Source organism: Spea bombifrons, chromosome 10 (genome assembly GCF_027358695.1).
Source record: "Spea bombifrons isolate aSpeBom1 chromosome 10, aSpeBom1.2.pri, whole genome shotgun sequence".
In the NCBI taxonomy this organism is placed as follows: domain Eukaryota; kingdom Metazoa; phylum Chordata; class Amphibia; order Anura; family Pelobatidae; genus Spea; species Spea bombifrons.
Window position 1 is genome coordinate 35,768,489 of NC_071096.1, and position 14,758 is coordinate 35,783,246.

A 14,758-nucleotide genomic window follows, 5' to 3' on the forward strand; every position below is an offset into this window, starting at 1 on the left:
TCTGGATCGCTGCCGCACGGTTTTGATAAATGAGACAGAGGGGATTGGAGGAAAGCCACTTACAGAGGATCAAACGAGTTGTGATGTCCACGATGTCATCATGCAGGACAGAAGGTATGGAGCACACGGACGGCTTGGGCTGGAGATCAGGGCTGACTTCACTGCAGTCACAGACGATAAACTGGGATTAATGCCTAGCGGCTGCTCCACTGGGTTTGCAATCTGCATGGATGAAGAGAAAGGAAGTGTTGAAGAGTCATGACATAATTTTTATGCATGTTTAATATTATCTGCAGTAGTAAAGCCCCACACCACGTGTTACTGTGACCCGTGTCTGATATGCATGCCATTCTCTGCCGGTTTTGGGAGCTGGATACCGATCTGCAGCTTGGAGGCGTTAAGCAGTCTTCTACTCGTTCCCACAATCTTTCCGCACAAACCCTTTAAATGCTGTCTCCGCAACGTCGTTCTTATTAAGCAGGTAATAGACTTTCTATCACGCAGAGTATCGCTTACCTCTTAATGCAGACGGCCACTCTGTAGTGGACATGGGATCTGTGGACGCATCTGGTAAACTGGATCAGCTTCGGTACTTTGGGGGTCTCTGAGCAGAAGGACGCAGTATGACCAGGTGGGTTAGCAGGATAGTCCCGGCTGGTATCACGTAGGACAGAGGTTGGTAATGGTTCCTATAAAACATGAATAAATTAGAAAGTTCTTTGATTAGTAATGTGTATTAACATTCAGTAGCAGATGGGGGCGCCTTCTGGTTGGACGCAGTAGAATTTGACAACTTGAATTCAACAAGCATCGACAAATGCGATGAAGAGCAATAAAAACTCTCAGATATGCAGCCAGACTGTGTGCGGAGCCAGCTCAATAGACATTCTAAGGGTAACTGAACCGTAAGAACGTAACAGGTAGGTCCGTATCAAAGCTTTCCACCGAGTTATCTGAGCTACTTTATGCTGATCCTGCAGAATGATATCTAATAATTTTCTTTATCGGGTGTGTTTTTCCTTTAACACAGGTGTATTATTTAGCAGCCCCGCTGGAGGCCGTTAATAGCTCCCCAGGCTGTGCGAGGAAGGGTACAGCTTGCTCATCACCCGCACCCTGCGACTCTCCTTGTGTCAGTGACTCCGGGACCCCCAGCTGTGATTGCCCACCCGCTCACCAGGACTGCAGAAAAGGTACAGGTTTGGCTTACTCTGCGCTCACAGGTAATAACTCTACAAGAACATTAAAAGGAGAGAAACCTGAATGAATGGTTCCACCACCTTGCTGATCAGAATGTCTCCCACTATAAAGTGTGTTTTATATTAAGCCATTTAGAAGTAGTACTATTTTTCATGCCAATATTTATGTTATATTAAAGAGACTCACCTGAACTGGGACATCTTTGTGAATGCCCAGAGTATAGTGTAGATTGGAAAATGGGGAGTCACAGTGCAATCAAGGAATCCATTTGAAAGTTTGTGCCCAAAGCTCTGCCAGAATGGACTCTTCATACATCACATCTGAACGCTCTGCCACCGCCTGGTGCTCTGCTGGGCGATCATTTCTGTATCATAGTTAATAGGGTAATCCGCATTATATACTCATCCTTTTGCAGATGTCCACGAACACTTCTTCCATCCTGGAGGCCACATCCAGTACCTGCTCCCTCATTCTCTCCATCCGCAGCGGGCACATTTTCAGGCAATGTTAAGAACACACAACGCCGACAGAATCATCCTGCGTTTGTCTTTTAAGTACCGGAGCGAATCCATCCACCTGCAGGTACCAAACACAGCATGAAGTCCATACCTTGACACACGTCATGCTGCACATTGGGTAGAGTCGCGTCCACATCTGAAGCGCCTGATTCAGAGCAGCCTGTAGACGGGACAGCTTTAGGGTCATTGTATTTCAGCGTTCGCTGCGAGAGCCCAGAGTGCTCCACTGTTAGGTGGTCTGGGTCCGCAGCAATGGCGAGCAGCCTGTAGATCATAGCGGAGCTTCAGCACCCAATGGTTCAGCATGACCCGGGGATCTAACGGCACCGTTTGTTTTGTCGAGGTGAGGCATGGGCTTCTAACAGTCTCCTACAATCTCAGAGACTGGAACAAAGTTGGCTTGGAAAGGAAGCAGAATGAGTTCACTCTTCGCTTTAATGGAGGAGGGGAGCACAGAGACAACAGCAGCTCACGGGACCTACAAAGAAATTAAAGTTGTTAAGAGATGCGCGACTCTGGGAAGTATCAACCAATCAGGTTATCAAGTTAAAAAAACAAAAATTGTTACAAATAGTAAGAGTTTACACGTTTGCAACAATGGGCTTTAATAAAACTGTAAAAGCATTTCTAGTGAATGTAAGATTAGAAGCCATCTGTAAATCCATGGGGTATAAAGACTCTCCCTGCCCGTCATTACCTGGAATACACCATACGATGCTGAATTCTCACTGTCCCATCATGCGCTGATCTCCAATTCCTTCTGTGTAATCAGGATGCATAAAGAACGCGAGAGTGAACGGCTGCCGCCTGCCCATGGAGTACACGACGGCCTCACCGGTGTCCGTTATAAGGCGGGAAGGAGTGCCCCAAGGCTGCGTCTCGGATGTCTGTAGCAGCAGCCCCGGCTTTGTCTGCGTTGATCTATGGATGAGCCACGAATGCAGCTATCACCCAACGCGTGCTGGGGTCACAAGACTTCAGAAGAGATTAGAGCTTTGGGGTCTTACCTTGTGCTTTCTAACCATTCCCAGTTAAGCTGCATTCACTCCACTCGATTGTTAAACCACCACTCCCATGTGTCGAGGGATAATGAGAATCGTTGTCCTGTATGAAAGAGAAAAACATTTTGAAACACTTTGTTTATACAGCACTGGAAGTCCTACCAAGGGTGGATCGGGGCAAGTTAAGATTGGTAGCAACCCTGTTATTCATGATGGATCAAGAAAAAGCATTAAAATATAAAAAATATTCAGTACCTTGCATGCTTCAAGAGGATAATTCTTGTGTCTCCATTCACAGTGCTCATCGCCGGAATTCTGTTGAGATCTCGCTGCAAGAGGAGGAAGACCATAAACCAAGGAGTTTATCACATATCTGGGCATAGCCAGGACCTTGAGGACACCAGAAAAAACATCTTCCATTACAACGAAGACCACGTGAGTAAAGCGTTTGTGGGATACAATGTTACATTTTTTATATGTAGTTTGTAGCAAGGTTAAGACTTTGGTCCACTCACCAACTAATACCAACCATTGACAATTACAGGCAGATAATGGGTGGGAGCTGCTGCTGATCCACTTCATACACAGCTGAAAAGTTAAAGGGATAAAGGCCTTGTGTAACGAGATGGAATGTTTTAATTACCCAATCACACTCAAAATACATTTATGGGGGGGGATATGTAGGCAAGCACAGATTTGGTGCAGGACGGGTTAAATTGGATGAATGCTCGTTTGGCAACTTGCTGAGATGAACGAACCAATCAGTTTTAATTTGAGTGAATGTTCTCTGCAGGACGCATTCAACGCGACAGAGCTCCAGCTGTGTGATCGGAGCAGCGCCGCGCACGCTTTCTTCAGGAAGACCGGAGGGCTTCATGGAAACGGTCCCTTAAGCTGCGATTACGAGACGTCTGTCAGCCTGAAGGAGCCGTCAAAGTACCCCGTGTCGGAGCGGTTCTTTTACCAGCGGAGATTTCGGCCGATACTTCTACGACGTGTTCCAAGAAGCTGCCTACATCCAGCAAGCGCTTTCATGCGACAGCTTAAAGGTCTATCACGTGGAAGGAGACAGCTCCCTGTCACAAGGGGGACGTGGAGTACGAGGAGGAGATGAGACGGTGGGGGCCAAAGTTTGTGACTCTCTCTAAACTCTACTCTTACACGGCCGCCGATGATCTGCAGTGAAAGAGCGATGATTGGGAAAGACATCCTATGCTTTTGGCAGAGACTTGCAGTGATAACATTGAGGATTGTGCAGCCAAAGCAACAATGGTTTGATCGGGAGAAGCTGCAGAAATAAAGGAGAGAAAGCGGACCAAAGAGCTTACAGTCTAACCAGTGGTATCCCCTTGCTCACCTTGGGACCAAGTCCACCGAGTCTGAAGATGTCCAGAACAGCAGCAAACAGATCTGCAAACCTAGAGCCGGGACAAGAAGCTTGCATTAGTTCTCTAGTTACCCTTTATACCCCCGCGTGACTCCAATTAACGTCTGATCACCCCACCCCTATCAAAGCTTTAACGACTCCATTTAACGAGCTCCACCCCGGACTGGGATTCGATTTCCTTACGAGGGCCCAATAATGATACAGGATTTATTTCATTTTAACATTACGGGGCTCGCTCGGCCCACCCACGTGACCCCCCCTGTTCATGCCTTACCGCCGGCATGCATTCACCTGTGCCAAAGCCCCAGCTCCCTCTTTTGTTTTCACCCTTTAAAGATTGAAATAAACTCAGTAAAACGATTATTCGGCTCTTTGTCCTCAGTTTGTAGTAAAGCATTGTCAGGGGCCGGCGATTAAAACAAAATATGGAGACAATTGGAGACCAGCCCAAAACTTCATGAGGCCATTTTTGCTGCACGTGGTAAGTTCCAGCCCCAATATTTGTTTTATATAGCGCCATCATATTTAGTAGCGCTGTACAATAGCTAGACAGGGTATAAGCCGTAAGTAACATAAATTTGACTTAAAACACAGGTGAGGAGGGCCCGCTTGTGTTAATAGGGGGCAAACCCTGCATTTTCAAAGTATATTTGACAAACATTATTTCAAATAAAAAAATATATATAGAAAACAGCTTCTAACAGGATTATGGCCCACGAGAGCTCCTGTATACTGCGAAAGAGCATCTAAAAGTATGAAGTTAACCAAAAAGTGTAACCAAACTACTGAAAAACTTACGTAAAACAAAGAAATTACTTTCACAGTATTAACAAACACGCAAATAAACTTATACAAAAAAACTATGCATACCCCGACCATGCGAGACACGATCTCTGCTTCTGGGGGGTAGATCTAGAGGGCTGCATTTATTTCAAAATCACAGAATTCACAAACCTTTGCCGGTCAATCTCCAAGCTCAAGACCAGAGAATCAGCTCCACAGGACCAACACACAGCACCAAGAAACACAAAGTTCTGGCTAGAAGGCTGGAGAAACGGCCGGGTTAAATAGACTTTTGATTGAGGAAATTAGGTGCAGGTGTGAGTCAGGAGCAGGCATCCATCTTATGTCCATGGAGAGGTAAATAGTACAAAATATAGCAAAATACATGTATATAGCTGTCTCGTGGCAAAACAGCAAAAAGTCTAGTTGTCTTGTGGCGTAATGGTGATTCTATTCCTGGTAAATATATATTATTATAGCGGCTGCGCGTATATCTAAGTCTTCAGAGTAGGTGAATTTGAGTTTATCTATTATGGACGAATGCACTTGGGATGTAGAAATAGTGAGGGAAACTATAGCATTGGGAATGCCGTTCTGCCAGTGACAGCAGACGAGAGGGATTTAGAGTAATAATTACTGATGACTTAAAGGTAAGCAGACAATGCAGTAAAGCGTTGGAAAAAGCAAGCAGGGTGCTGGGTTGTATAACAAGAGGCGTTGGTAGCAGGAAGAGTTTCTGCCTTGTATTGTAAATTATAAATCATCCAAAATGTTATACAAGGAAACATGCTTCTCTACGTATATATTTTGTGCTGTTTCAATAGCATGAGCATCCTGCCATTGTGTACTATTCACCATACATCAATGGGCCCATCAGGAAATACTACTTTACAGAAAGGGTAGTGAATAAATGGAATCACCTTACAGCAGAAGTGGTAGATGTTAATACAGTGAAGACATTTAAGCAAGCATGGGATAGGCATAAGGCTAAGCTAGATATAGGATGAGGCAAGATACTAAAGAAAGGATTCAGAGGTTGGGCAGACTGGATGGGCCCAATGAGCTCGTCCCTAAAAAATACTTATACTCAAACTCACAAAACATAGCATACACCGAGACAGATGCTCTAATGAGATTAGAACCTGTAACTTACCGCACGGTGAGTAACGCAACTTACCTGCGTGCCACACTTCCAATGAATGGATCTGCTCGTCCGTAATACAAATACTCAAATTCGCCCAATCTGAAAACATAATTTTACGTACAGGGCTCAACGGGATTAGAACCAGGACCAACCTGCATGGGATGTAACAAACACTGCCGCTGCGCCACCCTTGCAACAGACAAAGCTGCTCGTCCGTAATACAAATACTCAAATTCGCCCCCCCCCGAAACCATAATTCTACACACTAAGCAGTTAGACACACTAAGCAATAGGTAGTGCACCTTTTAGATTGTGTGCATTATGTTAGATGGTATAAGTATTGGTGCATCACACGCAGGCATCATATGTTCATGGCGACGAAGAGCCTTCAATCATCCGATGGCGTAATGGTTAGGTGCCCTGCCTGCCATATGCTGCGGTCCCGGTTTGATTCCCTGTAGCTCCGTGGGGAGCCTCCAGCCATGCGGTGGTTTGAAGGTTCGGTGTGTTGCGTACTCGATGCTGCGGTCCCAGTCTGGTTTCGCTTGAAGGTTCGGTGTGTTGCCTACGAGATGATGTGCTGATGGCTTGCTTCCGTGTGGCTCGGTACAGCTACTGACAATGTCTCTGTGCGTACAGCGGTCTTACCCTGAAAAAAAAACGTGCCCTGCCGTATTATTATTATTTTTTTTAGCATTTATAGGAAAAAAGCATAAAAGGTGTTGTGTACTACCGACTGGCTCTAACCCCCAATCATCCTGACCCGCACATACGCACAGCACTTTCACACACCACCGAACATACTCATACGTCTTACACACCGCACCGAACATACCCATACGCCTTACACACCGCACCGACCATACCGCACCGCAACCACTCGCCAGGCCTCATGGGGATTAGAACTAGAAACCAAACCGCTTGGTAAGTAAGTACACTTGACACCTGCGCCACCCTTGTGGCAGACTGAATTTGCTCGTCCGTAATACTTATACTCAAATTCACAGAGTCTAAAAACATAACTTAATATCTCTAGTCGCAGGACTTCCTGGGACTCGAACCCAGAACTCACGGCACAGTGTGTGACACACGCATCACACGCGCCACCTTCGAGATGGAGAAGAGCTGCTCATCCCTAATACAAATACACAAATTCACCCACTGGAAAAACATAATGTTACAAATATCCACCCTTACACGCAGGCCGCACAGAGATTAGAACCAGGAGCCTCACACATGGTGAGCGATACACCTAAAACACGTGCCACGCACACGGCTGGATGGCCATCCTCGTCCCATCCACATATACTCAAATTTACCTACTCCAAAAAACATTAAATCATACGTTATACAGGAATCACAGAGATTAGAACCAGGAGCCAGGAGCACGGTGATGAACACAGCTAAGACATGCGCCACCAGTACCATGGGGCAAAAGGGCCTTGTCTGTTATACAAATACTCAGATTCACTGACTCTGAAAACATAACATTAGTTTACCTACAGGATACATGGAGAATAGAACCTGCATCCACTTGTACGGGGGGGGGGACGCACCAAACACCTAGACCACCATCTCAACTGGATCAGGAGGTTTGCCAGTTCCACAAATACTCTGATGTACCCGCTCTAAAAGATTAAGAATAAGATCATACAGCAGACCGGCGGGTGAGAACCAGCAGCCAACCACACGTTAGGCAATCCACTTAACCATCACGCCATTCCAGCACACGAGATGGGCGCCCACCGGCTCCACATATACTAATATCTCCCGACTCTAAAAACATTAGAAATAAATCGGCCATGAAGCAAAGTGGGTTAGAATCACTATATAGTTACCTACAGGAGCGAAGCGGGTTTGAACCATAAACCAGCCGCACTGCAAGCGATACACCTAACCGTTACGCCACACCACGACATGGCGCCGGCCGCCCACCTGCTCTACATTTACTCATACGGACCCCCTCTAAAAACATAAGAAGAACATGCAGACGCGCTACACACGTAGATCCAGCTTTCATGGAGTTTAGAACCAAAATACTTTTATATGGTTAGTAATGCATACGATGTCTGCCTGCTCCACATATAATCATATGCACCAAGTATAAAATGATACAAATACACAGATCCACTATAACAATTAGACTTGGGCACCAGGGAGCTCTTCGTGTTCGTCTTCAGGGGGGAAAAAATCTTCGTAACCCCTGCTACGCAGCCGGGAGAAAACGAAGATGAAACGAGCACGAAGAATGGCCACGAATATTCGCCCGAAAAGAAGACAGGAACGGGCGAATATTCGCGGACATTCTTCATGCTCGTTTCATCTTCGTTTTCTCCCGGCTGCGTAGCAGGGGTTAATACGGGGTTAAGAACACATCAGAGCCGCAGCAGCAGATGCGTTCGCGCCGTGAAGGTACGTGTGTGCGACTCAATTGGTCGCCGGAAGGGGGCTGGTCTGGCATCAACAAATGAATTATTTAATTTTATTTGAAAGTTATATTTATTGTTTACTTTATTATATTTATTTAATGTTGTAGTGCTACCCTACCCAGCTATACCTACCTACGTGCACTAGTATACCTAGTTTAGCTAAATTTGATGGAACAGAACTGGAAAAAAGCAGGACTGTCCACAAAAATGTTGGGTGTGTTGGCAGGTATGCGAATGGAAAAATGTGGGACAAGAACTAAAAAATAGCTTAGGGTTAATGTACGGTTATGTTTAAGATTATTAGCAGTGCACTGTTTTGGTTAAAGATGTATTATGTCTAAATAAGAAGCTTGCATTAGTTCTCTAGTTACCCTTGTGACAGAACCCTCCATCACTGGGGCCCCTGGAGAGGCCTGAGAGCCAGCCTCCTCCCTATCGACTATGGGCCCGGGCCTTGTAGAGACTTCTGTGTGTGGATACAGGGGTTCAGTCTGCTGATGTACCCCATGTTTTAGCACTCAGAGTCTCAGAACTGTAACGTCTGCTGGACATCCTGTGGTAGGAAGAAGGCTGATTGTCTTAGCATTGTTGATTGTATAGGTGTGAAGTGTTTCCCCTGTTATTGTGTGTTAGCCCTTGTCTTAAGACCCCCTGTAGGTAGGACTAGGTGTCACTGCTGCATACCTAATTATCAATTACATAACAGGTAGCTGTTAATCCTGTGAGCTCCTGTTATCCCTGTGTCCTGGCCATTAATTGGCTTAAGACAGACAATGCCCAGGACACAGGGATAACAGGAGCTCACAGGAAATATAGTAATAGTAGGAAATATAATAAAGTAAACAATAAATATAACTTTAAAATAAAATTAAATAATTCATTTGTTGATGCCAGACCAGCCCCCTTCCGGCGACCAATAGAGTCGCACACACGTACCTTCACGGCGCGAACGCATCTGCTGCTGCGGCTCCGATGTGTTCTTAACCCCGTATTAACCCCTGCTACGCAGCCGGGAGAAAACGAAGATGAAACGAGCACGAAGAATGTCCGCGAATATTCGCCCGTTCCTGTCTTCTTTTCGGGCGAATATTCGTGGACATTCTTCGTGCTCGTTTCATCTTCGTTTTCTCCCGGCTGCGTAGCAGGGGTTACGAAGATTTTTTCCCCCCTGAAGACGAACACGAAGAGCTCCCTGGTGCCCAAGTCTAATCGTTATAGTGGATCTGTGTATTTGTATCATTTTATACTTGGTGCATATGATTATATGTGGAGCAGGCAGACATCGTATGCATTACTAACCATATAAAAGTATTTTGGTTCTAATCTCCATGAAAGCTGGATCTACGTGTGTAGCGCGTCTGCATGTTCTTCTTATGTTTTTAGAGGGGGTCCGTATGAGTAAATGTAGAGCAGGTGGGCGGCCAACGCCATGTCGTGGTGTGGCGTAACGGTTAGGTGTATCACCTGCAGTGTGACTGGTTTCTGGTTCGAACCCGCTTCGCTCCCGTAGGTAACTGTATAGTGCTTCTAACCCACTTTGCTTCATGGCTGATTTCTTTCTAATGGTTTTAGAGTCGGGAGATATTAGTATATGTGGAGCCGGTGGGCACCCATCTCGTGTGGTGGAATGGCGTGATGGTTAAGTGGATTGCCTAACGTGTGTTTGGCTGCTGGTTCTCACCCGCCGGTCTGCTGTATGATCTTATTCTTAATCTTTTAGAGTGGGTACATCAGAGTATTTGTGGAACTGGCAAACCTCCTGACCCAGTTGAGATGGTGGTCTAGGTGTTTGGTGCGTTACCCACCCCCCCCTCCATACAAGTGGATGCAGGTTCTATTCTCCATGTATCCTGTATGTAAACTAATGTTATGTTTTCAGAGTCGGTGAATCTGAGTATTTGTATAACAGACAAGGCCCTCCTGCCCCATGGTACTGGTGGCGCATGTCTTAGCTGTGTTCATCACCGTCCTCCTGGCCCCTGGTTCTAATCTCTGTGATTCCTGTATAACGTATGATTTTATGTTTTTTGAAGTAGGTAAATTTGAGTATATGTGGATGGGACGAGGGTGGCCATCCAGCCGTGTGCGTGGCACATGTGTTAGGTGTATCGCTCACCATGCGTGAGGCTCCTGGTTCTAATCCCTGTGCTGCCTGCGTGTAAGGGTGGATATTTGTAACATTATGTTTTTCCAGTGGGTGAATTTGTGTATTTGTATTAGGGATGAGCAGCGCTTCTCCATCTCGAAGGTGGCGCGTGTGATGCGTGTGTCGCACACTGTGCCGTGAGTTCCGGGATCGAGTCCCAGGAAGTCCTGCGACTAGAGACATTAAGTTATGTTTTTAGACTCTGTGAATTTGAGTATAAGTATTACGGACGAGCAAATTCAGTCTGCCACAAGGGTGGCGCAGGTGTCAAGTGTACTTACTTACCAAGCGGTTTGGTTTCTAGTTCTAATCCCCGTGAGGCCTGGCGAGTGGTTGCGGTGCGGTATGGTCGGTGCGGTGTGTAAGGCGTATGGGTATGTTCGGTGCGGTGTGTAAGACGTATGAGTATGTTCGGTGGTGTGTGAAAGTGCGTATGTGCGGGTCAGGATGATTGGGGGTTAGAGCCAGTCGGTAGTACACAACACCTTTTATGCTTTTTTTCTATAAATGCTAAAAAAAAATAATAATAATACGGCTGCGCACGTTTTATTTTTTCAGGGTAAGACTGCTGTACGCACAGAGACATTGTCAGTATCTGTACCGAGCCACACGGAAGCGAGCTATCAGCGCATCATCTCATAGGCAACACACCGAACCTTCAAGCGAAACCAGACTGGGACCACAGCATCGAGTACGCAACACACCGAACCTTCAAACCACCGCATGGCTGGATGTTCCCCACAGAGCTACAGGGAATCGAACCGGGACCGCAACACATGGCAGGCAGTGCACCTAACCATTACGCCATCAGATGATTGAAGGCTCTTCGTCGCCATGAACATATGATGCCTGCGTGTGATGCACCAATACTTATACCATCTAACATAATGCACACAATCTAAAAGGTGCACTACCTATTGCTTAGTGTGTCTAACTGCTTAGTGTGTAGAATTATGGTTTCGGGGGGGGGGCGAATTTGAGTATTTGTATTACGGACGAGCAGCTTTGTCTGTTGCAAGGGTGGCGCAGCGGCAGTGTTTGTTACAGCCCATGCAGGTTGGTCCTGGTTCTAATCCCGTTGAGCCCTGTATGTAAAATTATGTTTTCAGATTGGGCGAATTTGAGTATTTGTATTACGGACGAGCAGCTCTATTCATTGGAAATGTGGCGCGCAGGTAAGTTGCGTTACTTGCCGTGCGGAAAGTTACAGGTTCTAATCTCGTTAGAGCATCTGTCTCGGTGTGTGTTATGCTTTGCGAGTTTGAGTATAAGTATTTTTTAGGGACGAGCTCATTCGGCCCATCCAGTCTGCCCAACCTCTGAATCCTTTCTTTAGTATCCGGCCTCATCCTATATCTAGCTTAGCCTTATGCCTATCCCATGCTTGCTTAAATGTCTTCACTGTATTAACATCTACCACTTCTGCTGTAAGGTGATTCCATTTATTCACTACCCTTTCTGTAAAGTAGTATTTCCTGATGGGCCCATTGATGTATGGTGAATAGTACACGATGGCAGGATGCTCATGCTATTGAAACAGCACAAAATATATACGTAGAGAAGCATGTTTCCTTGTATAACATTTTGGATGATTTATAATTTACAATATAAGGCAGAAACTCTTCCTGCTACCAACGCCTCTTGTTATACAACCCAGCACCCTGCTTGCTTTTTCCAACGCTTTACTGCATTGTCTGCTTACCTTTAAGTCATCAGTAATTATTACTCTAAATCCCTCTCGTCTGCTGTCACTGGCAGAACAGCATTCCCAATGCTATAGTTTGCCTCACTATTTCTACATCCCAAGTGCATTCGTCCATAATAGATAAACTCAAATTCACTTACTCTGAAGACTTAGATATACGCGCAGCCGCTATAATAATATATATTTACCAGGAATAGAATCACCATTACGCCACAAGACAACTAGACTTTTTGCTGTTTTGCCATGAAACAAGCTACATATATTTTGCTATATTTTGTACTATTTACCTCTCCATGGACATAAGATGGATGCCTGCTCCTGACTCACACCTGTACCTAATTTCCTCAATCAAAAGTCTATTTAACCCGGGCGTTTCTCCAGCCTTCTAGCCAGAACTTTGTGTTTCTTGGTGCTGTGTGTTGGTCCTGAGGAGCTGATTCTCTGGTCTTGAGCTTGGAGATTGACCGGCAAAGGTTTGTGAATTCTGTGATTTTGAAATGAATACAGCCATCTAGATCTACCCCCCAGAAGCAGAGATCGTTTCTTTCAGTCACAGAGTGTCTCGCATAGTCGGGGTATGCATAGTTTTTTTGTAGAAGTTTATTTGCGTGTTTGTTAATACTGTGAAAGTAATTTCTTTGTTTTACGTAAGTTTTTCAGTAGTTTGGTTACACTTAAATGGTTAACTTCATACTTTTAGATGCTCTTTCGCAGTATACAGGAGCTCTCAAGGGCCATAATCCTGTTGGAAGCTGTTTTCTATATATATTTTTTTATTTGAAATAATGTGTTTGTCAAATATACTTTGAAAATGCAGGGTTTGCCCCCTATTAACACAAGCGGGCCCTCCTCACCTGTGTTTTAAGTCAAATTTACGTTACTTGCGGCTTATACCCTGTTTAGCCATTGTACAGCGCTACTAAATATGATGGCGCTATATAAAACAAATATTGGGACTGGAACTTACCACGTGCAGCAAAAATGGCCTCATGAAGTTTTGGGCTGGTCTCCAATTGTTTCCATGGTTTGTTTTAATCGCCGGCCCCTGACGATGTTTTACTACGAATTGAGGACAAAGAGCCAAATAATTGTTTTACTGAGTTTATTTCAAACTTTAAAGGGTGAAAACCGAAGAGGGAGCTGGGGCTTTGGCACAGGTGAATGCATGCCAGCGATAAGGCATGAACAGGGGGGGGGGGGGTCACGTGGGTGGGCCGAGAGAGCCCCGTAATGTTAAAATGAAATAAATCCTGTATCCTTATTGGGCCCTCGTTAGGAAATCGAATCACAGTCCGGGGTGGAGCTCGTTAAATGGAGTCGTTAAAGCTTTGATAGGGGTGCGAACGAACGGATTGGTTCGTTGGTCTCAGCAAGTTGCCAAACGAGCATTCAGCCAATTTAACCCGTCCTGCACCAAATCTGTGCTTGCCTACATATCCCCCCCCCCATAAATGTATTTTGAGTGTGTTTAGGTAATTAAAACATTCCATCTCGTTACACAAGGCCTTTATCCCTTTAACTTTTCAGCTGTGTATGAAGCGGCTTAAGGCGTATGGAGTACGGATTGTATCAGAATTCCAGGAACAGCAGCAGCTCCCACCTGTTATCGGCCTGCAATTGTCCATGGTTGGTATTAGTTGGTGAGTGGACCAAAGTCTTAAACTTGTTACATTTTTTATATGTAGTTTGTAACATTGTATCCCACAAACGCTTTACTCACATGGTCTTCGTTGCTGCCGCCTTCTTCGTTGTAATGGAAGATGGTTTTTCTGGTGTCCTCAAGGTCCTGGCTATGCCCAGATACGTGAAACTCCTTGGTTTATGGTCTTCCTCCTCTTGCACTGAGACCACAACAGAATTCCGGCGATCAGCGCTGCGAATGGAGACACAAGAATTATCCTCTTGAAGCATGCAAGGTACTGAATATTTTTTATATTTTAATGCTTTCTTGATCCATCATGAATAACAAGGTTGCTACCAGTCTTATCTTGTCCGGAGCCACCCTTGGTAGGAATTCCAGCGCTGTATAAACCAACGCCCATGGGTTAATGAATGACCGATCCGCTGAGCCCCCCTCCCGGGTTACATGGGAGCTACTGAGGGAGACAATGTGTAAAAGTTTACCTATGATCGTCAGGAGGCAAATCAAGATGATATAAGGATTGCTGAACCAGAGTCTGGGGCTGAAGACGTGACATCCGCTCCTGACGTACCCCTCTGCGCAGAGGCAGGTGGCCTCGGCTGGCGAGCATGGCATGCATGTGCCGTGTTTGCAGGGGTGGCTGGCACATACCGTGTAGACAGTGAGCTTCTGTGCTGTTCTCTGTAAGCAGGTATCCTGGGGGGCACCTGTGGAGTTACAGGGAGAGAAGGGGTTAAATCTACCATAACAGCGGAAGATCAGATACATTTTAAGCCAGTAAAACTAAATCATGTAAAGTGTTT

At 45.5% G+C, this 14,758-nt stretch overlaps 1 long non-coding RNA gene across 1 annotated transcript; it reads left to right on the forward strand.

Annotated features, from left to right (window-relative positions):
* The first annotated feature begins 431 nt into the window (after nucleotides 1–431).
* Nucleotides 432–3,789, forward strand: LOC128466896 (uncharacterized). The gene is made up of 3 exons (XR_008345651.1): nucleotides 432–481; nucleotides 1,031–1,193; nucleotides 3,725–3,789. It is a non-coding gene; the product is annotated as an uncharacterized LOC128466896 (long non-coding RNA).
* Nucleotides 3,790–14,758: the final 10,969 nt, after the last annotated feature.